Here is a 24186-nt window from a genome sequence, read left to right as displayed (position 1 = left end):
CTAAGGGCTATTGCTGTTGTGTATCGTGTCAGGGTTAATGGGGGGAGGTCTTAGAGATTCTTTGATCCAGAAGGCCAACAGGCCCAGCAGGAAAAACAAGAGTCATCTATAAAATATGGTGTAAGGATTGCAACAACCACTATGTAGGAAGGACAAACAGGCAGAAGACTCGCAGAATGCATCCGTGAACACCAACTGATGCACATGATGAAGACTAACTTCACAACACATGGCCAAACTTAACCATAGTTTCAATTGGGAAAATGCGATCATCCTAGACCGATCCAAAATTGTCAAGGGGATTTCTAGAAACCTGACGAATCAGCCATGAGTAGACACACAGACATTAACAAAGACTCCGGTGGATGGTAGAGGATAGGAAGGCCTGGAGGAACGTTGTCCATGGGGTCGTGATGAGTCAGACACAACTTCGTGACTAAAAGCAGACATTCACAACATCTATAGACTATGCAAAAGAGACAATCGACAAGCCAAAAAGGGAACAAAAAGCCCAAAACCCTTCCCTCCAACGATCAGCACCCAGATCAGCATAGATTAAGTTGATGATTAACATCAGACCAGCAATCAAATAAACAATATCCCAATCAAAGAACTGCCAAACGACCCAACAGTAAACAGCCCAACCAAAGAACCTCTAAGACCAAACCCCATCAATGCTGACAGGGCAAGCTGCTAACGCATATAAATTGAGAGCAAACCCCGTTTCTGACTAGCACTGATGCTATTACCTAATTGGGTAATGAAACATCTGCAAGAAAACCACCAAGCTCGGACAGCGCCTCATAAATCTTTCTGCCCATCTTCTTCTTTATATTTTACAGAACAACGGAGTGGGAAGGGACCTTGGAGGTCTTCTAGCCCAACCCGCTGCTCAAGCAGGAAACCCTATACCTTTCAGGACAAATGGCTGTCCAGTCTCTTGAAAACCTCCAGTGTTGGAGCACCCACAACTTCTGGAGGCAAGCCATTCCACTGCATAATTGTTCTCAATTAAATGTAATGTAAATGTCTCCTTAGTACTAGGTTGGTTCTCTCCTGGAATAGTTTCCATCCATTGCTTCTTGTCCTGCATTCAGGTTCATTGGAGAATAGAAGGACCCCCCCCCTCTTCTTTGTGGCAGCCCCTTAAACATTGGACCACTGCTATCATGTCACCCCGGTCCTCCTTTTTATCAGACTAGACATACCCAGTTCCTGCAAACTGTTCTTTATATGTTTTAGCCTCCAGTCCCCTCATCATCTTTGTTGCTCTTCTCTGCACTCTTTCCAGAGTCTCAACATCGTTTTTTACACTGTGGCGACCAAAACTGGATGCAGGATTCCAAGTGTGGCCTTACCAGGGCCTTATAAAGTGGTATTAACACTTCAGGTGACCTTGATTCTATCCCTCTGTTGATGCAGCCTAGAACTGTGTTAACTTTTTTGGCAGCTGCAGCGCACAGTTGGCTCCTATTTAAGTGATTGTCCACTAGGACTCCAAGGTCCCTCTCACAGTCAGGTTTCATCTGTTGCATATCTGTGCATTTGGGTTTTGAAATATTTTCAAACATTGTTAAAGAGATGTCTTTCCAGATGGACTTTCACTTTTATTTTTAAATTCCTGGCCTTTAAGATGTTTTCTCTCTTGCGTTTGTTCCGTTTCAGTGTGGTGGGTGTGTGATTCAACCCCTTCCTGGCTTACTTCCCAATTGGCCAACTGTGGGTCTCGTTTTTCTGGCCTTCCTCTTGTCTGTTTCTGCCTTTTGCTCTTTAACCATCAGAAGGTTTGAAGGTATCAGGAGGAAAAACAAAATATTTTATATTGTGGTTGTATTGTTTGAAACATCTGGGTGGAATTTGCACATCTTAGGTTGTCAGTAAAACCCAAATAGCTGTGTTCACACGAGCGCTTGGTTAGTTTTCATATTAGTGATGGGGAATTGTCTTTTTAGTGGATGAGAAAAATCCAGACTGCTTGGTCAATTTACAGATCAAGCTTCCCCCAAAGAGTTAACTTGATCATCATATCACCCGAGGCTCCAAAATTTGATATCGGGGATCGTTAACTAACAAGCTACAGAAATTCAGAAAAAATTAGATTTCCCAAATGGCTGGCATCTCTGGGAAGGCAGTTCTGGTTAAAAGCTTTGCTGGCTTTTTTATATCCCCGGTGCATGGTTTTTCTGAATTACAGGCAGTTCTCAACTTACGACAGCAATTGGGACCAGAATTTCAATTGTAAGTCAGTGTAGTCACAAGTCGAGACATCACATGACTGATTTTACAATTGTTTCTACCACAGCCATAAAGAAAATCACACAGACTTTAAGCGAATCGTGTCATTAAGTGAACCACATGGTTGTTAGGTGAACCATTTGGTTGTTAAGTGAACTGTGTGGTCGTTAAATGAATCCAGCTTCCCCAATTGACATTGTTTTACTGGAAACTAGATGCCAAAGTCACAACTGAATTGTGCAACCACAGCATGCAGCTGCTGGTTGTAAATGCGAGCTGAATTACAATTGTGTGACCATTAGAATGGTACAACAGTCATAATGCTGAGGTCAGGTCATCAATCACTTTTTCTTCCTGGCTGGCGTAACTTTGAAATGTCATTAAACAGATGGTTGTAAGCCAAGGAATACCTGTATATCTACAAATAGAATTGGTCTCTTCCCAAATTAGGAGGACTACAGAATACAGTGCCCAAGACCGCAGTATATAAATTTGATAAATAAATGCTTTAGAAGCAGAATAGCTGCAGTTATGAACAGTTAGACAGAGGAACTCATGACCTCAAACACTGTTGGCATTCTCCTTTGCTGGATGTCTTCAAGCAAAGGCCGGACAGCCATCTAGAATTCAAATTCCTGCCCTGAGCAGGGGTCAAGACTGGATGGCCTCAAGGGGTCTTTTCATGGAAGGATTCTCCCTTTTGTACACCCTTGTGAGTGTCAAGTAAGCGATCACAAGTGATGGCCATCATCTACCAGAGCTTCAGGTCAGCCAGTGTCCCCACTGTCAGGGACTTCAATGTTTAATATCTCATCCAAGCAATGGCCACAAGATCTTCCCTGCTGTCCACAATCACCACCAGCCATGAGTTGGTAGAACATCTTCAACTCAGCTTGAGTTGAAAAGCCAGAAGAGGCCAACTCTAGCTTAGTGCTCCTCAAGATTGTCAGCTTGAAGATGGGTAGACTTCGACTCCCAGAATCCCCCAGCCAGCCAGCCTAGATAGGTGGGGAATTCTGGGAGTTGAAGTCCACCCATCTTCAAGCTGACTAGCTTGAGGAACTCGCCAAGCCTACGTGTTTAGCTGGAACAACTGTTTGAGGAGATCCCGAAGGAACGTGAAGAGGCTTGCTGGTTTCCAAGGGTCTTTAATTGGAAACGATGCCTGAAGCCCTTCCGCTGGCCCAGGGAAGCTGACCTACCTCACCCCCAGCCCTACAAGACCTCCGCCTTCCTCCCACGGCTTCTGTGGTGGAACCAAAGCCCGCTAGCTCGTCAGCCTTTCAGCGTTTGGCATCTGTGGGTCAAAGGAAGCTAGGGTCGAGGTGGGGTTGGAGGAGGTGGGTGGAGAAACTGCCGAGACCCTGTGCTCTCTGTCTTGAGTTTCTGCTCAGAGTTGGTCCCTTCTCGTTGCCTGAGGGCAGGATGATACAACAGTTCCTTGCCTGAGTGAGAAGAACTGGCCTGGGGTAGCCAAGGAGACCCCGCATTCCTTCCCATGAATTCCAACAACTCATCCAGATTCTCCCGGGCCGTGGCTAGTTTTTGCCGGCTTTGGAGAACGATGCTGTTGGGCAGATCCCTCAGGTTGGTGCTGGAGGACAGGTAGCCCTGCATCTCCTCTAGGTTTTCATGGATCTGAGTCACCTTCTCCTGCAGGTGCGCCGGCAGCTCGGAGATGTGTGGCAAGAGGTTGTGGTAGGTGTGGTAGAGCTCCCGGGCCAGGTCACGGGTCAGAAGGAAAGCTTTCAACTCCAGTTGCTAAGGGTAAACAAAAGAAAGGAAGGAGTGGATCTCTAGCTTTGATGCGTGAGATATTTCAAATCAGAAAGTGGCTTTGTGTGGCAAGAAATCTTCTAATGTCGGAGTCTCCAACCTGGGCAACTTTATGGACTTAAACTCCCAGACTTCTTCAGCCGGCGCATCGAGGACTTCAACTCCCAGAATTTCTCAACCAGCATTTGCTGGCTGAGAAATTCTGGGAGTTGAAGTCCACAACTCGTAAAGTTGCCAAGGTTGGAGACCTCTGTTCAGAGGTGGTATTCAGCAGATTCTGACCAGTTCTGGTAACAGAAATTTTGAGCAGTTCGGAGAACCGGCCAATCCCACCTCTGACTGGAGATTTTGCAGTATCCTTCCCCTGCCACGACCACCAAGCCACGACCACAGAACCGGTTGTAAAAAAAAAATTGAATCTCACCACTGCCTCTGTTCTAATGTAAGGTTTTCTACCTTGGCAGCTTTAAGATGGATGGACTTCAACTCCCAGAATTTCACAGCCACCATTTGTGTATTTCAACTCCTAGAATTCCCCATATTTATTTATCTGGAAATTTATATTGCTGCCTATTCGCACATGGTGACTCAAGGCAGCTTGCAAGAATATAAAAGCTCATATAAAAACAATCAAAACTAATAAAAGAGAGAATCATATAATAAATTAATTAAATAATATAATAAAATAACCCCCTGCCCGGCTTTTACAACTAGGTATATATAGCAATAGCAATAGCACTTAGACTTATATACCGCTTTATAGTGCTTTACAACCCTCTCTAAGCGGTTTACAGAATCATCCTGTTGCCCCCAACAATTTGGGTCAAATTGTTCCATTCCATTCCATATATGCAGCAAACTAGATAGTCAGAAAAACTAGAGAACCTGAGGTAGACCTAGTTTGCTGTATTTATAGTTGTAAAATATATTTATAAAATAAAAATATATATTTATTTATACATATATTTATTGATTTTTTTTTTTACAACTCAGCAAACTAGATAGGTAGGCAAACGGTAGCACCCTGAGCAAACTAACTAGTCAGGCAAACAGAAACACCCTGAGGTAAAATCGAGTTTGGTGTATATATAGTTGTAAAATATATTTATTTATAATATATAAATATATATTTATTTATACACATTTTACAATTATATATACAGCGAACTAAGTCAGACAAACAGGAGCACCCTGAGCAAACTAGCTAGTCAGGCAAACAGAAACACCCTGAGGTAAATTGAGTTTGGTGTATATATAGCTGTAAAATATATTTATTTATAATATATAAATATATATTTATTTATACACATTTTACAATTATATATACAGTGAACTAAGTCAGGCAAACAGGAGCATCCTGAGCAAACTAGCTAGTCAGGCAAACAGAAACACCCTGAGGTAAATCGAGTTTGGTGTCTATATAGTTGTAAAATATATTTATTTATAATATATCAATACATATTTATTTATACATATTTTACAATTATATATACAGCGAACTAAGTCAGGCAAACAGGAGCACCCTGAGGTAAATCGAGTTTGCTGCATATAGTTGTAAAATATATTTACTTATAAAATACAAATATATACTTATTTATTTATATATAGTTTACAACTATGTATACCGCAAGCTAGATCGTCAGGCAAACAAAAGCACCCTGAGGTAAATCGAGTTTGGCGTATATATACCGGTAGTTGTAAAATATATTTATTTATAAAATATAAATATATTCTTTGTATTTTACAAAGTCACATGAAGTGTTAATACCACTTTATAAGGCCTTGGTAAGTCCACACTTGGAATACTGCATTCAGTTTTGGTCATCATGATGTAAAAAAGATGTTGAGACTTCTATTCTATTCTATTCTATTCTATTCTATTCTATTCTATTCTATTCTATTCTATTCTATTCTATTCCATTCCATTCCATTCCATTCCATTCCATTCCATTCCATTCCATATTCTATTCTGTTCTCTATTCTACTGTTCTCTGTTCTCTGTCCTCCTAATTAATTAAGAAGATCCTGGGCAGCCATTTGTCTGACATGCTATAAGGGTCTCCTGCTTGAGCAGGGGGCTGGACTAGATGACCTCCAGGATTCCTTCCAGCTCAATGCTCTATCCTCCCCTCCCTTATTCTATTCTATTCTATTCTATTCTATTCTATTCTATTCTATTCTATTCTATTCTATTCTATTCCACTCCATTCCACTCCACTCCACTCCACTCCACTCCATTCCATTCTATTCTTGTTTATGTATATATTTATTTATATATATTTTACTATGTATAGTAAAATATACATAGTAAAATATAGATATACATAGTAAAATATAGTCAGGCAAAAAGGAGCACCCTGAGGTAAATCGAGTTTGGTGTATACTGGTAATTGTGAAATATATTTATTTATAAAATACAAATATATTCTTGTTTATTTATATATTTATTTATATATATTTTACAACTATGTATACAGCAAACTAGATAATCGGGCAAAAAAAAGGAGCCCCCTGAGGTAAATCCCAGAGCACACAGAAGAAAAAGGCGGGAAAAAGGGAGACTCCCCCTCCCCACTCACAGCAACCAATCACAGCGCAGATTGTCCGCAGACAGAAAGTAAAAGATTCTACCATTTCCATTGATATAACTTTGTACATCTTTTATAAAGTCATGTTTAAACTTGCAAGATTCATTTTTCTCGCCATGTACATATATACAAATAGAATAACAGAATTGGAAGGGATCTTGGAGGTCTTCTAGATCAACCCTCTGCCTAGGCAGTAAACCCTACACCACTTCAGACAAATGGTTGTCCAGTCTCTTCTTAAAAACTTCCAGTGTTGGAGCATTTACAACTTCTGGAGGCAAATTGTCCCACTGATTAATTGTTCTAATTGTCAGGAAATTTCTCCTCAGTTCTAGGTTGCTTCTCTCCTTGATTAGTTTCCATCCGTTGCTTCTTGTCCTGGCTTCGGGTGCTTTGGAGAATAGCTTGACTCCCTTTTCTTTGGGGCAGCCCCTGAGATATCAGAACACTGCTATCATGTCTTCCCTGGTTCTTCTTTTTATTAAATTAGCCATGCCCAGTTCCAGCGACAGTTCTTTATATGTTTTAGCCTCCAGTCCCTTAATCCTCTTTGTTGCACTTCTCTGCACTCTTTCTTAGAATCTCAACATATTTTTTTACATCGTGGCAACCAAAACCGAACGCAATATTCCAAGTGTGGCCTAACCAAGGCCTTATAAAGTGGTATTAACACTTCCCATGATCTTGATTCTTTTTTAGAATAGAATAGAATAACAGAATTGGAGATCTTCTAGTCCACCCCACTGCCTAGGCAGGAAATCCTACACCAGACAAATGGTTATCCAACATCTTTTTAAAATTTCCAGTGTTGGAGCATTTTACAACTTCTGGAGACAAGTTGTTCCACTGATTAATTGTTCTCACTGTCAGGAAATTTCTCCTTAGTTCTAGGTTGCTTCTCTCCTTGATTAGTTTCCACCCAGTGCTTCTTTTTCCTGTCTTCGGGTGCTTTGGAGAATAGCTTGTCTGCCTCTTCTTTGGAGCAGCCCCTCAAATACTCCAGGTCCATCCCACCCCTGAAAGGACCTAATGGTAAAGATTGCAACGACATCACCATTAAAGCCAACCTCTTTAACACATTCTTTGGCTCAGTATTTATAAACAGCAATGGATCATGCCCAGTATTTCCTAGTTGAACCACAGACAACTACAATGATCTAATACTTATCGATTTTACTGAAGACAATGTTGAAAAAGCACTACACAATCTAAAACCATCTCTATCTATTGGACCAGACAGAATATGTGCCTACTTCTTATAAAAGCTATCCATTGCCATAGCCGAACCTCTAAGCATAATCTTTGAAAAATCTTTCAGGACCAGCTCCTTGCCAAAACTATGGTCACAAGCCACGGTCATCCCCATCTTCAAAAAGGGAGACCCCTGCCTAGTTGAAAATTACAGACCAATCTCTTTATGCTGCGTCACTTGTAAAGTCATTGAATCAATTATTAACCAATCCGTTATCCTCCACTTAGAGACAAACAACCTACTCTCCAATAAACAATTTGGTTCAGGAAAAAAACTATCATGTAATCTGCAACTCTTACACTGCAGAAACATATGGACTACACAACTCGATCAGGGCAAAGCAATAGACAAAATGTACATAGACTTCTGTGAAGCCTTTGATTCAGTGGTACACGACAAACTACTCCTAAAATCTTTCGGTATCTCTGGACAATTGCATAACTGGATAGAAGCATTCCTGTCAAACAGACAACAAATGGTCAAAATTGGGAGCGTCCTATCAAATTCTGTACCTGTCAATAGTGGGGTCCCCCAAGGCAGTGTTCTAGGACCAACTCTCTTCATACTCTACATAAATGACCTCTGTGATCATATTAAGAGCAACTGCGTTCTCTTCGCTGATGATGTAAAGCTATTCAACACCACAGACAATACTGCCACTCTTTAAAAAGACCTTGACTATGTATCAGAATGGTCAAACAAATGGCAGCTTCAAATCTCAACAAATAAATGTTCTGTCCTACATATTGGCAAAAAATAAATAAATCAGAAAATAAAATACAAGCTGAATAGTCAAGACCTTGTTGAGGATCCATTGCTGGGCATGATCCATTGCTGTTTACAAATACTGAGCCAAAGAATGTGTTAAAGAGCTTGGCTTTAATAGTGTCATCATTGCAGTCTTTACCATTAGGTCCTCTGCGGCCCACCAAAATTTTCTCAAGGCCCACCGGTGGGCTGCGGCCCACTGGTTGGCAACTGCTGCTCCAAACTACTCAAAATTTCTGCTACCGGTTCTGCAGAACCGGTGCGAACCGGATATATACCACCTCTGGCTTCCTGTACTCCAAAAGGGATCTGATTGGGAGAGGGTACATGCTTAAGGGATCGGCCCCCTGCCTTGTCCATCCTTCGTCAAAAAAAGAGGAAGAAATTGAATTGCAAAGTCTTGGTTACCCACTTGACTTTTTTTTTGCCTTCCCTCGGGTTGTTCTTGCGCTCTGGCCCCCTTCTATCCCACCAATGTCCACTAATAAAGTCTGGGCCCACTTGGGTTTCCTGTTTTACCAAAATACCTCAGGCATTAAAGAGAAGGACTCTTTGACCGTCGCCGGTGATGGCTTTGTGTTGGGTGGCCCCTGGGTATTCCATTGAGTCCACAAATTAGACAACTGCTGTGGGACATTGGACAAAGTGGCACTCCCCGTAGTTTGGGCGTATTCCACCTGGAAAGAGAGAAAGGTGCATTAGTGCAGCTAGTCCTTGACTTACAACTATCCAAAGCGTGAAAGAAAGATGACAGATAGCTCTCAACTTACAACAGTTCGTTTGGTGACTGTTCAAAGTGTTCAGTGTGACTTACGACCATTTTTCAGTTTGTAGCATCCCCATGATCATCTGATCAAAATTCGGACGCTTGGCAACTGTTTCATATTTATGACGGTCGCAGTGTCCAAGAGTCATGTGATTCCCCCTTTTGTGACCTTCTGATAAGCAAAGTCAATGGGAAGGCCAGATTCACTTAACAACCATATTTCCAGCTTAACTGCGATTCACTTAATTACCGACAAGAACATTCGTAAAATGGGGCAAAAGTTCATTTAACAAATGTCTCATTTTCCAACAGAAATTCTGGGCTCAGTGGTGGTTGTAGGTTAAGGACAGCTCAAGAATAAATCTGTTGCTGGGGATGATAATATAAGTATTCCTCAATTTACGACCACCACTGAGCCCCAAATTTCTGTTGGTAAACGAGACAGTTTTTAAGTGGGTTTTGACCCGTTTTATGACTTTTCTTGTTACAGTTGAATCATTGCGTTGTTAAATTAGTAACCTGGTTGCTAAGTGAATCTGGCTTCCCTATTGACTTTGCTTATTTGAAGGTCGCAAAAGATGATCACATGACCCTGGGACCCTGCAACCACCATAAATATAAACCGGTCCCCAAGCATCCGAATTTTGATCATGTGAGGGATTGCTGCAACTGTCGTAAGTATGAAAAATGGTCAGAAGTCACTTTTCAGTGCTTTTATAAGTTCAAATGCTCACTAAATGAATTGTTGTAAGTTGGGAACTATCTGTGTGGTGGTGGTGAACTTTGAAACAAGAATAGAGAACCTACAACAGCAGAGAACCTTGAAATAAGGATGTGTTGTGGCTCTCCGGCAGCAGGCACAGACGGCAGAAGCCTCTGACAGCGAAGATGAAAGGGAACCAGTCAGGGAGGCTGGCAAGGACTCGAATGAGGGTCCTGCATCTGATGCAGGGATGTGGCCAGGACTATCAGAGAGTGGGGTGCTGCCTTTGGAGCTTTTGGAGACTGGCAGCATCATAGCAGAGGATCCAGGGGAGCCTGTGCCCAGGGCTGCTTGAAGGAGAGAGCAGCTGAAGCAGCGAGGGTGACTCGGGAGTAAGGCTTGGAAGGTGATGGTCCCTCCCATCAGGGATAAAAGCCAGCCTTCGGGGCCGGCTTCTTTGCAGGAAGCAAAGAAGCTCTTTCTACTCAGAGTCCTCATTGAAGCCTTGCTCACTCCAAGTTTGTTTTCGAAACTTCTGTCGGTGGATATTTATCAGTAATTAGACTTCTGTTCTTGGCAGCCTTTTACAACCTCGGAAGGGCTTACTTTGATGGTCGAGCGCTTAAGGATATAGGATGGTAGACATAGGATGGAGGTCGTACAGCAGTGGAGAACTTTGAAACAAAATAGAAGACTACAATAGCAGAGAAGAATGGAATAAGGATGGAGGACATGTGATAGCAGAAAAGTTTGAAACAAGGATGTGATGGTGGTAGGACCAGCCTCTTCCCTGAGCTCCCCCTGAGGCTTACCATATCTAAAATCTGGTCAAGCAATGAGAGGTTCTCATGTGTGTTCTGACGCGCCGCCTTGATTTGGTGCAACACAATTTTGAAGGCCCGGTTCCTCAGCTGAGTCGAAAGCGAGTTGATCCTCATGAAACAACCTTCTTTGCAAAGGTCCTGCATAGACGTGTCCACTGCTCCTGGGGTGGCGTTGGAAGGGCCTGAGAAAACACAACCACACGTCTCCTTCACAGGGAAGCATCCAAGTGAATTTTGCCAAAGGTTTGAGGTCTTGGGTGTTTAAAAAGAATTTAGGTTGAACATCACACTGCTGGGTGGTCAGTTGATGTAATAATAGTAGAGGTAAGTCCCTCACATATGACCACAATGGAGCCTGCCCATTACGGCCGTTTGTTCTATCAGTCATAAAACAGGTTGGTTATGCGACTGATTCGATTGTTCGACCTTTTTTTGTTTTGTTTTTGCGATGGTCATTAAGCGCATGCGGTAGTTGTTAAGCAGCCGCAGCAGTTATTAAGCAAGTGAACGAATGATTCACTATGGGGGAGGCTTTGCCCCAAACTGCAAATGTTAGTTTTCAGCAAAACTATTATACAACAGACCACGGGAAGTTGCAAATGGCCATCAGTGCAACCATATTTCTGGGTAACTAAAGTTAAGTCATAGAGGGGACTTGACCGTTGGAACTTTGAATCCTGGTTGAAAGTCCCCCTTGTCAGCTACCATACTAGCTGTGATGACCCAGGGCACGGCAGAGAGATAACCCAGGCAACTGGCAGTTCAAACCACCCCTTTATTAATCCAAATTTCCCTGAACGCTCCCGCGGTTCTGGAAAGTCCCAGAGCAAAGTGATCACACACACACTCACACACACACACACACACACACACCTCTCAAGCAGCCTCTGGCTGCAAATGGTCCAGCCCAACACTGTGAGCACCACGGCTGCGAAGCAAGAAACCCAGCAAGGCAAGACGAGGAGTCCAGAAATCAAAGGAGCGAGGCAAGTATTCAGAAATCCAGAAAGAATGCAAGGAATTCAGGAAAGTTCAAAGGTCGACACTCCACGAATTCAGTGTTTGTTCCTGACAAATGTCCCTCTCCACAGTGCCTCTTTAAATCTCAGTCCCCGGGTGTGCCTTGTGAAGAGGGGTGGGGCGCTCTCCTCCTGAGTAGCCAGGTCAATCTGCGCTGTTCTTGCCTTCTCTCCACTCTCCGTGCTCAGGGATCAGGAGGGGGTGGTCCTTCCTCTAACCCTGAGCTCTGTCTCTCATGTTCATTGCTTAGCCGCTCTTGGTCATCCTTCCCCAGTTCCTCCCTGCCTACCAGTTGTCCTAATCCTGAAAGGCCCTGGCCTGACTGGCCGTGCTCCTCCTCATTTTCCTCCTGAAACCAACGAAGCTGCCCCCTCAATCTCTGTCAGGTCTAGTTCCAGCTCCCGTTCCCTCGCCGATTCAGTCTCTGACGGGGGCATGACACTACCTTACGCTTGCTTGTGTTTTGCTACCATGTGGTGACAGTTGCCGTAAACTCCAGGAAGGGAGGAGTTAATGGCAGGGGGAAGGAGTTCAACGTAGGGGAAAGCAAAAGTAATGGCTGTATCTCCTGGGGATGCCGCTTCAAGGTCACCTGGGATAAGAAGTCAGCAGCATACCAACCTGTTGTGGCTCCGATTCCCGAGCCTGTGCTGTTAGAGGAAGAGGACTCAGAAGATGAGGAGGAGGAGGAACTGGGAATGCCTTCCTCCCCAGGACCTTCCTCTCTGGCAATGCCTTCCTTGCTGATAATGCCTCAGGTTTCATCAGACAACCGAGAGGAACAGCCTGAGATTAATCGGGAGGAAGGCATATCGGAGCAGCCCCTGACAGGGAGTCAAGAGGAAGAATGTTGGCTTGATCCTAGGCAGCGTCGTAGGGAGAAACGTGAGCAGCAACATAGGAGGTGTGGGAGGGTCAGAGAGTGAGCTGAGTCATTGAGCCACACCCCACAGGGGATAAAAGTGGGTGTGTTGTCGCCTGGAACTTTGTACGGGACAAAGTTTAATCTTACTTCAGGTTTTTCGTTGTGAATGATTCCTGTGGCCTGCCTCGTAATTCTCTGTGAGTAGCTTTTTACTTGTTATCAATTCGGACTTGGCAGGCAGAGCGTGTTGGAATGCCAAGGACGTTATCAGTTCCAAAGAATTAACCTGTGACGTCCGAGTCAGCTTGCCTGCCTGTGTTTGTGTGAGTTTGTACTCTTTTCATCTTTTGGGAAAGAAGGAAGGTGAGACAGGACATCAACCTAAGCTTGAAGTGAGGATTCTGAAAACATTTTGCTTGAACCTGATGGGGTGGGTGGAGTATCAGCAATGACAGGCAGCTAAGGGAGGGAAAAGTTGAACTTAGGGGTTTGAGCGCATGATTCTCAGTTCTGGCTTTGCATTACTGCAATAAACTTGACTTCTAATAAAAATATACTTTTCCCACTAAATGGAGCCAAGGAACATTTCTAGTTAGAGCTTTAAGTGCTGGCAGATTTGACATTCCTTATTTTTTTTATTTTTTTGGTCAGTTGTAACTTTGACTGCTAAGTGACTAGTCATAAGGTGAGGATTACCTCTATGTGGGAATGATATCTGACAAGGAGCTGACCCTCTAGGAACCTCCAATCAATATTACCCATAATGCTAACAAAAGGTTTTGAAAAAAAAAAAAACTATGAATGTTGGAGGAGAAACAACAAGGGTGGAATTCTACCGGTTCAGACCGGTTCTATAGAACCGGTTGTTACGATTTTGCCCAGGTTGGAGAACTGGCAAATCATGCCCCTGGCTGGCCCCGCCTCCTCTGCCCTGCCCTCCCCTTCCCACTCAGTCAGTCAGTGATAAACACATGCGAAACATCGTGCGCATGCCCGACATTGCTGACTGGGTTCTTCCCTGGCCAGTCACTCCTTAAGGTATTTCTTTTTTGTTTTCCCCTCCCGACTATCAGTTGCTCCTAGGATCAGCTGGGTTGGGATTCCTCTCCAGTCTTACAGCTTCGCCCAGGAGGCTTCCTTGAGGCCCAGGAAGGCAAAACATGGAGGACGGGGGGAATGCAGCAACTTCCACCGCCGCAATCCATTTTTTTAGCTTCCTGGGAGCAAAAATGCCCGCCAGGAGGCTTCCCTGAGGCCACAGAAGGCCCAAAAATGTAGGAGGGGATGTGCTGCAAAAAAAAAAAAAAACCCAAACAAGCCATGCCCAACCAGTCACATGGCCATGCCCAAGTAGCCACACCCACATAACCGGTTGTTAAAAAAAAAAAATTGAATCCCCCCCCCTGAGAAACAAGAGTTAGGAGATGCGCCACGAGAGGAGTCTTCTTTAGCTTCAACTAGCGCGACCTGTTTCTCACCCTTGTTAGACTCTGGTACTGGAAGATAATAATTCAGCCATTCCTCGGATTTACTGAGTGCCCGCTCAATGGTGTCCGCAAAGACCTGTCCGACGGGCGATACCACGAATGAGCTGAGGCTGGTGGCCATAGCTGAAGCAGTTTCCTTCCCACATGGGATGGAGAGAAGAGACGTCTCCTCACTGGTAGCCTTCTCCTTTCCTCGTTGAGATAAAAGTCTCCCCTTGTGGGTCACCAAAATGCTCTCTGCTTCTTCCTTCTTGGGACAGTAAGATGGACAGCAGGAAAGAGACAGGGGGGAAAAAAGGGTTGAGTAGGTTGACCAGATGTGGTTGACCTTTTTTTTTTTTTTAACCATGGTCATTAAGCAAATCCGTCTTGAGGAGTGGTACGGCATCCTAGAGGTGGAGTTCTCGCCTCACAATCAGGAGTCTGTGAATTCAATCCTAGGTAGAGGCAGGTATTTCTCTCTCTGGGCACAATGAAAATATATCTGCTGAACAAAACTCTGCATTGGCGACAGGAAGGGCATCCGGCCATGAAAACACTCTGCTAGCTCCATTCAATTGCCAGGTTATTAAATGATTATGATGAAGGGAATCCATCTTCCCCCACTGACTTTGCTTTTCACAAATATCAGATCATAAATATTTAGAAGTCCTTGATTTTACAACCGTTTGCTTACAATGCCTGTTCAAAGTTACAACAGCATTGAAAAAGGTGACTTATGACTGTTTTTCACAGTTACGACCTTTGCAGCATCCCCGTGGTCAGAGGATCAAAATTCAGATGCTTGGCAACTGACTCATATTTATGACGGTTGCAGTGTCCCTGGGATCATGTGATCCTTTTGCGACCCTCTGATAAACAAAGTCAATGGAGAAACCTAGATTCACTAACTGATCAACTGCACTGATTCATTTAACAACTGAGGCAAGAAAGGTCGAAAAATGGGGCAAAACTCACTTAACAAAGGTCTCACTTAACAACAGAAATTTGGGGCTTAATTGTGGTCGTCAATTGAGGACTACCTGTATTCAGATCACAAATGGCGATCCCGCCAGGAGGTTTCAACCACCCTAAATATACACCGGTTTCCAAGTGACCAAATCTAGATCGCATGATGATGGGAATCTTGCAAGGGTTGTAATATGAAGACCTCTTGTAAGTCACTTTTTTCAGTGCTGTCGTAACTTCAAACAATTGTTAAATAAATAGTCATAAGTTGCGGTCTAACTGTATATGTTGGTTACTCCACCTGTACAGGTCAACAGTTCTGTTGTCTGATATTAAATACAGTATCGGACATCTAGTAGAATCAGAAAGATGATAGCTCTGAAGAAAATACAGTCAGTCCTCGACTTATGACCACAATTGAACCCAACGTTTCTGTTGCTAAGCAAGACAGTTTGGGGGTGAGCTTTGTCCCATTTTACGACCTTTCTTGCTTCATTTGTCAAGTGAATCACTTCTGTTGTTAAGTTAGTAACGTGGTTGTTAAGTGAATCTGGATTCCCCATTGACTTTGCCCGTCAGAAACTCACAAAAGGGGATTGCATGATCCTGGGACAGTGCAACCGTCATAAATATGAGCCAGTTGCCAAGTGTATGAATGTTAATCATGTGACCATGGGGATGTTGCAACGGTTGTAAGTGTGAAAAACACCTGTGAGTCATTTTTTTTCAGCGCCGTCGTAACTTTGAACCGTCACGTTGAGGTATTAAGATTTAAGAGCTGATGAGCAGTAATAATAGCTGCCAAATGCTGTAAATCTGATGCAATGTTAAGCTGATGAAATGAGGGTGATTCAGCACAGCGTGGGTATTTCTCTTTAAGACTGGAGACGGATTCTATCCCTTTAAGAGGTGTTTATATAAGAGGCAGCCATTAGAGGGCTTGTTCTCTCTCCTTGTGTCCGGTATTCATTGCAGAATTCTCCGTGTACAGTTAAGAAGCTATTCGTAAAGGTATTTTGCCTACCACGTTTATTTCTGTATATATCTATTGTAGATAAACCGCTGTCAAATGTCTAAGTCTCTGTGTGTTGTGTTTTGCTCCTGGGTTGTCTCACAACGGTAGTCATTCTGCAAACACTCTGACCGATGACTAAATGAATGGTTCGTAAATCCAGGGCTATCTGTATGTTGTCAGGATGGGAACGTAGAATAGTCCATCATAAGGACTTTCCTCGGGTGCAGTTTTGGGAAATGAGTCTGAAATGTGAATAAGCATGATTACCTTCGTTTCGGTTTGAGCTGGGACTTCCGTCTGTGGATGATGCATCGCAGCGATTTCTTGTATGATGGTATGAAGACCCTTTGGGACCATCTCAAAGACGGGTTTGGTCTGATGAAGAAGAGAAAGAAGAACCAGATTGTTACTGAGTGTGAACGTTGTTTTTTCAAGAAGAACTTTCATTTCTTTCCCCTGCTGTTTACTCTTTTAAGGCATTGGTGGTCAAATCCAGAACTTTCTCTATTTGACCCCGTTGAGGTAGAACCCTATGAGTTCTATCTAGTCATATAGAACAGAGTTCTCCAACCTTTCTGGGTTGGCGGCCCGGAGCAAGGGGAGGCAGGAAGGAAGGGATGATTTTGTGGGAGGGACAAATATTTGCAGCGACACAATTGTGAATGGGGCCACAGGTGCCCCTGTCATGAGGCTCGTGCACGAGGGGGTCGCAGGTGCTTGTGATGGCGCTTGCACAAATGGGGCCATGGGTACCCCCATCACGAGGCTCACACGAGTGGTGCCATGGGTGCCCATGATGACACCACTGTGAGTGGGGCCACAGGTGCCCACAAGGTTAATGTGAGTGGGGTCGCAAGTGTCTGTGACGACGCTCACATAGGTGGGGCTGTGCCCACGTATGCACACTGGCTGGCCACTCAAAATGTCATGGACCATAGATTGGGGACCCCTGATGTAGAAGACTAGATAGAAGTGTGCACAGCGGGGTTCAGAAGTTGAGACGAGAAAAATGGCTGGAAATGACTGGGAAACAGATTTGAGAGAGCTGTGAAGGCGATATCCATAATGGGCGTCACCAGCGGCCCAGATTGCTTTCAAAGATGGTAGACGCTACTTGCCTGGAGTTGTTCCAACTGATGTTAGAGGCCCTCTGCTTGGGATTCTGGAATAAATGGATTCCTGAACTAGATGAGCTCAGAGAACCCCAAATCCCCAACTCTTCCTTCCCATGATTCTGTGAGGACATTTCAAATAATCAGGGGCCACCGGATGATCTCCAAGGCCCAACCCCGGCTCATGATTTTATGGATTTTCTCAAAGGAAAGGAACACCATACCCTCTCGAGCAATATTTTAAGGACCGAGCCTTCCTCGAAGCACGTTGATTGAAGAGTCTTTGGTTCCTGTGGAGGAGGAGATGGGAAGGCCGGTGGGGTCTTCTCTGGAAGTAGAACACATCCTGAAAAGAAAGAATCCCATCTCAATTATTGGGTCCTCATCACCCCTAATGCAGACGTCTCTTGTCCTTCCTTCAATAAGTAACCAAGGGATGGAAACTAATCAAGGAGAGAAGCGACCTAAGAACGAAGGAGAAATAGCTTGATGGTGAGAACAAGCTTTCCTACAGATGTTGTGAGTGCTCCAATACTGAAGGTTTTTAAGAAGAGATTGGACAAGGATTTATCTAAGTGGTATAGGGTTTCCTGCCTGAGCAAGGGGTTGGACTAGGTGATCTCTGCTATTCAGTGACAGTCAACGCTTACGTGGAGATTCAGAAGGCGGCGGCAAGATGGCCAAAGCTTCACACTTTGGCAGAGAACGGGGCGGTGAGAGATCCCTCTTGACGGCTTTGGGTTCTTCGAGAGCTTTCTGTTCTTCTTTCAGGTCTTCCGTAGATTCCGATTCGAGCAAAATAAATATCGGTCCGGATGGTGTTGTGAGTATGGTGTCGACCTTCCTCTTAGACGGCAACTCGCTTGCCTTCTCTTCGTGTGGAACAGCTTGGTTCTCTTTCTGGGTCTCTTTTTCTTCCTACATACGGTGGGATGCAGAAAAAAGGAGAAGAATTGAGAGGAACGCCAATGGGACGCCATCCGTTTTGTGCCGGATGGAGTGCCAGGCGAGATCGATGGAAGTAAAACACGTGGCACCATATTTTATGAAGAGTTAAAGCTGGGAAACCTCTTATCTTACTTCGTAACGTACGTAGAATGGCTTCAAAAACTGGATATGTCTGTTTTAAGGAAAAGAAGGACTAGGTGGGAAATGATAGCAGTATTCCAGTATTTAAGGTGCTGTCCCAAAGAAGAGGGAGTCAAGCTATTCTCCAAAGCCCCTGAGGGCAGGACAAGAAGAAATAAGGATGGAAACTAATCAACGAGAGCAAGCGACCTGGAACTAAGGAGGAATGTCCTAATAGGGAGGACAATTGACCAGTGGAACTGCTTGCTACCAGGAGTTGTGGGTGCTCTATCACTCCATCTTAGAAAGAGATTGGACATCCGTTTGCACCACTAAATAATTGGTTTCGCTTAATGCTCATGGCAAAAAAAAAAAAAAGGTCACAAAAATTCAGCACAGATCACTTACTACCCAATTCATTTAGTCCTGGAAGTGCCCATCTCATTTGTGGTCATAACTTGAGGTCTACATGTGGTAGAACTGTGGTGGCACAGTGGTTCGAACAGACTACTGCAGGGCGACTTCTGCTGACTGCCAGCTGACTGCGATTTGGCAGTTCAAATCTCACCAGGCTCAAGGTTGACTCAGCCTTCTGTCCTTCCAAGGTCGGTAAAATGAGGACCCCAATTATCGGGGGCCAGAGGCTGACTCTGTAAAACCGCTTAGAGAGGGCTGTAAAAGCACTGTAAAGCAGTATATAAGCCTAAGTACTATTGCTATTGCTATTGCTATCGGTCCAAGTAGGCTGGATGCAAAAATGATATGTAAAAGTAAGCTGAAAGGATGTCATTGAATGGAATGGAAATAGAGATTAGTGGTGTTTGTAGAAAAATACATAAAAATGGAGACCTTGTGAGGAGCAATAGCCTCTTCTATGACTGGCTGAAGTGCTGCTGATGAGTCTTCTTCCACCAATTCGTTCTGTTCCTCCAGAGCTCTGAAGTTCAGGTGGTTATTATCCTTGCATAGGTCCTTGGGTTTTCGGGCTGCAAAGGTGAACCTCAAATGAACCTTCTCAACCCAGAGAAAGATCCAGTTCTGAAATCCAACCCAACTTCCCAACTGCTATAGCTGCACGGTCCCCACCTTCACCATCACCCTTACCCCATCTCATGTCACCCCCCCTCAACTCGGCCGATACTCACTGGGACTCTTGGAACGAGATTGAGTATCTGCCAACGTGGAAACGGTCTCCATCATGAGGTCAACATCATACTTTTGGTCATCCAAGACTCCGTCAAAGTTGCCATTGAGACTCTCACACCGATTTGTGGCTCTATTTATGGAGATCTGAAGAGTTGCGACAATTCAGATTACAGATTAACAGAGTTGGAAGAGACCTTGTAAATTATCTAGGCCAATCATCTGTCCAAGCAGAAGATCCTACACCATTTCTGACAATCTCTTCTTGAACGTCTCAAATGATGAAGCTCCCACAACTTCCGAAAGCAATCTGTTCCATTGGTTGATTGTTCTCACTGTCAGAACATTTCTCCTTATTTCCAGGGTTGAATCTCTCCTTGTTCAATTTCCATCCATTATTCCTTGTCTGGCCTTCAGGGGCTTTAGAAAATAGGTTGACCCCCTTCCTCCTCTCTGGGGCAGCCCCTCAAATTTTGGAAGACCGCTATCATGTCTCCCCTGGTCCTTCTCTTCACTAAACTAGCCAAGCCCAGGTCCTGTAACTGTTCATCTTATGTTTTAGTCTCCAGTCTCCTCAGCATCTTGGTTGCTCTTCTGTGTACTTTTTCTAGAGTCTCAACATCTTTTTTATAGTGTGGTGACCAAAACTGGATGAAGTACTCTAGGAGTGGTCTTACTAAGGTTTATAATGTAGTATTAGTACCTCACTTGATCTTGATTGTATCCCTCTGTTAATGCAATTCAGGATTGCATTGGCTTTTTTGGCTGCTGCTGCACATGGCTGGCTCATATTTAGCTGGTTGTCCAGTAAGACTCCAAGATCCCTCTACAGTTACTGCTATTAAGCCTGGTTTCGCCCAATCTATATGTGTGCTTTTGGTTTTTCTTGCCTAAGTGTAGGACTTTCCTTTTCTCTCCAAATTTCATTTTGTTAGATAAGGCCCAGTGTTCAGGTCTGTCAAGATCCATCTGGATTTTGAGCCTATCTTCTTTGGTGTTGGCTATTCTTGCCAACAGTACCATCTGCAAATTTGGTAAGTTCCCCTTCTACTCCCTCAGTTGTTTATGAAGATATTGAAGAGTACTGGGCTCAAGACGGAACCTTGTGACACCCCACTGCTTACTTCCCTCCATGTAGACTTAGACCCATTAAGGACTACTCATTGAGTATGGTTTGCCAGCCAGTTGCGAGTCCATCTAGTGATGGTGCTATCTATTCCACTTTTTTTCTAGCTTCCCAAGAAGTAGATTGTTGTCTACTTTGTCAAATGCCTTGTTGAAATCTAAGTATATTATGTCCACAGTATTTCGCTGGTCTACTAATTTAGTCACTGTGTTGAAGAATGAAATGAGATTGGTTTGGCATGATCTGTTTTTAACAAACCCGTGCTGACTGCTAGTTATTATTTTACTTGTTTCTAGATGTTGGCAGATCTGTTTTTTTATTATCTTTTCCAGTGTCTTCCTGGGTATTGATGTTAGGCTGATTGGTCTATAGTTTCCTGGGTCCGTTTTTTTTTTTCCTTTTTTGAAGATGGGAACCACATCAGGTCTTTTCCAGTCCTCTGGTAGTTCCCTGGTGCTCCAGGATTTTTGAAAGATATGGTGCTGTGGTTCTGAGATGACCCCTGCCAGCTCTTTTAAAACTCTGGGATATAATCCATCAGGCCCTGGGGATTTGTTTTCATCAAGATCAGACAGGTATTCTCTTACTATTTTTTTTGCTTATTTTAACTTTTATTTCTGGTCTGTCTTTTACAGTTACGTTTTTGGTGGGTTGAGCTATAGTTTCTTTTTGTGTGAAGACAGAAGCAAAGAATGAGTTAAGCAGTTCTGCTTTCTCTCTGTTGCCTGTTACTTCCTTACTGTCTTCTCTCTTTAGTGGACCGTCCTTTTCCTTTTTTCTTGTGATTTATATGTTGGAAGAAACTTTTTTTAAGTATCTTTGACTTTTGTTGCAAGACTTTGTTCATTCTGAGCCTTTGCTTTCCTGACTTCGTCTTTGCAGATTCTGGCTATCTGCTGATACTCTGCTAATATTTAGTTGTGCGACTCTCTTTCCATTTTTTGTACTTGTCCTTTATGTCTTTCCATTTGTGCAGCCATGCTGGTTTCTTATTGGATTTCTTGTTTGGTTTTTTTTTCCTCGGTGGTATTGTGCAGTGGTGGGATTAAATTATTTTTTTACTAGTGGTTCTGTGGGCGTGACTTGGTGGGCATGGCAGGGGAAGATACTGTAAAATCTCCATTCCCTCCCCACCCCACTAATCTGCTTTCCAGCTCCATTCTCCTGTGCAGGGCAACCAAAGAAGACCCAGCCACGCAGAGAAGAGCAACAAAGAGGATTAGAGGACTGGAGGCTAAAACAAATAAAGAACAGTTTGCAGGATTTGGGTATGTCTAGTTTGATTAAAAGGAGGACCAGGGGAGACATGATAGCAGTCTTCTAAAATCTCAGGGGCTGCCCCAAAGAAGAGGGAGTCAAGCTATTCTCCAAAGCACCTGAGGGCAGGGTGGAAACTTATCAAAGAGAGATCCAACATAGAATTAAGGAGAAATTTTCTGACAGTTAGAACAATTAATCAGTGGAACGAGTTGCTTCCCGAAGTTGTGAATTCTCCAACACTGGAAGTTTTTAAAAAGATGTTGGATAACCATTTGTCTGAAGTGAGGTAGGGTTTTCTGCCTAAGCAGGGGGTTGGACTAGAAGACCTCCAAGGTCCCTTCCAACTCTGTTATTCTATTTCTTCGATATTATTCTTGTCCCACAGCGACTTATCCCACGGCGAGTTGGCTGAGGCAAGTTAACCAGTGGTGGGATTCAAAAATTTTTTTACTACCAGTTCTGTGGGTATGGCGTGGCCTGGTGGGCGTGGCAGGGGAAGGATCCTGCAAAATCTCCATTCCCTCCCCACGCCACTAACCTGCTTTCCAGCTCCGTTCTCCTGGGCAGAGCAACCAAAGGAGACCCAGCCGATCAGACGGGACTCAGGAGGCAGACATGGGGACGGGGCCAATCAGAGGTGGGATTTGCCGGTTCTCCGAACTATTCAAAATTTCTGCTACTGAACCGGTCAGAACCAGCTGAATACCACCTCTAAAGTTAACCGTGGTGAGTTGTCCCACCGCAAGTTGGTTTTAGCAAGCTGTCCTAGACATGAATTAGAGATGAGCATGACTGGACAAGGGGAAGCCTCGACTTTATATTTTACATGGAAAGGACCAGGTCACTCTCCTTAAGAATATCTGCCTGTCCCACTAAATCCCACCAGATTCACTTTTTTTTTAAATAAAAAAAGTTTCTTTTATTTTTATGACAACAACAAAAACAAACAAAATAAAACCTTCTGTCTGTTCAACAGCCTGTCAGTTGGGTACGTATATCTTTGTGCACATAACACTACCATACATATTTTTCTTATACTAAATCCCGCCAGATCCCGATCAATTAATTCCCTGAATCCCTGCCACCTGGTGGGGACCTTGGAAGCATATTGTTGGACCTGACACCGCTTAAACCTCTAATTAGAAATGATCCTTGGCTCCAGTTGTGGAGAAAGATATAGCAATAGCACTTAGACTAATAACACTGCTTCACAGTGCTTTACAGCCCTCTCTAAGCGGTTTACACAGTCAGCCTGTTGTGCCCACCCAACAATCTGGGTCCTTGTTTTACCCACCTCGGAAGGATGGAAGGCTGGGTCAACCTTGAGCCGGTAAGGATCGAACTCTTGACAGTGGACAGAGTTAGCCTGCAATGCTACATTCTAACCACTATGACACCAGGGCTCTTGAGAAAGAGATAATGAAAGAAAGAGAAAGAAAAAGAGAGAGAGAGAGAGAGAGAGAAAGAAAGAAAGAAAGAAAGAAAGAAAGAAAGAAAGAAAGGAAGGAAGGAAGGAAGGAAGGAAGGAAGGAAGGAAGGAAGGAAGGAAGGAAGGAAGGAGAGAGAGAGAGAGAGAGAGAGAAAGGAGAGAGAGAGAGAGAGAGAGAGAAAGCAATAGATTTATATGGAAGGATAGAAGAAAGAGGAAGCATTTAGTGGAGAAGGAAGGAAGGAAAGAAATAGACCTATATACCACTTTACAGTGCTTTTACAGCCTCTCTAAGCAGTTTACCAGAGTCAGCCTCTTGCCCCTCAATAATTTGGGTCCTCGTTTTACCGACCTCAGAAGGATGGAAGGCTGAGTCCACCTTGAGCCGGTCAGGATCAAACTGCTGGCAGTGGGCAGAATCAGCCTCCAGTGCTACATTCTAACCACTATGCCACCAGGGCTCTTGAGAGAGAAAGAGATAATGAAAGAAAGAGAAAGAAAGAAAGAAAGAAAGAGAAAGAAAGAAAGAAAGAAAGAAAGAAAGAAAGAAAGAAAGAAAGAAAGAAAGAGAGAGAAAGAAAGAAAGAAAGAAAGAAAGAAAGAAAGAAAGAAAGAAAGAAAGAAAGAAAGAAAGAAAGAGAAAGCAATAGATATATATGGAAGGATAGAAGGATAGAAGAAAGAGGAAACATTTAGTGGAGAAGGAAGGAAGGAAGGAAGGAAGGAAGGAAGGAAGGAAAGAAGGAAGGAAGGAAGGAAGGAAATAGACTTATATACCACTTTACAGTGCTTTTACAGCCC

This window comes from Pseudonaja textilis, chromosome 1, assembly GCF_049901715.1.
Source record: "Pseudonaja textilis isolate UNSWEBS1 chromosome 1, rPseTex1.2, whole genome shotgun sequence".
NCBI classification, from domain to species: domain Eukaryota; kingdom Metazoa; phylum Chordata; class Lepidosauria; order Squamata; family Elapidae; genus Pseudonaja; species Pseudonaja textilis.
The sequence above is the reverse complement of the archived record's forward strand: the minus strand, read 5'-3'. Positions refer to the sequence as shown.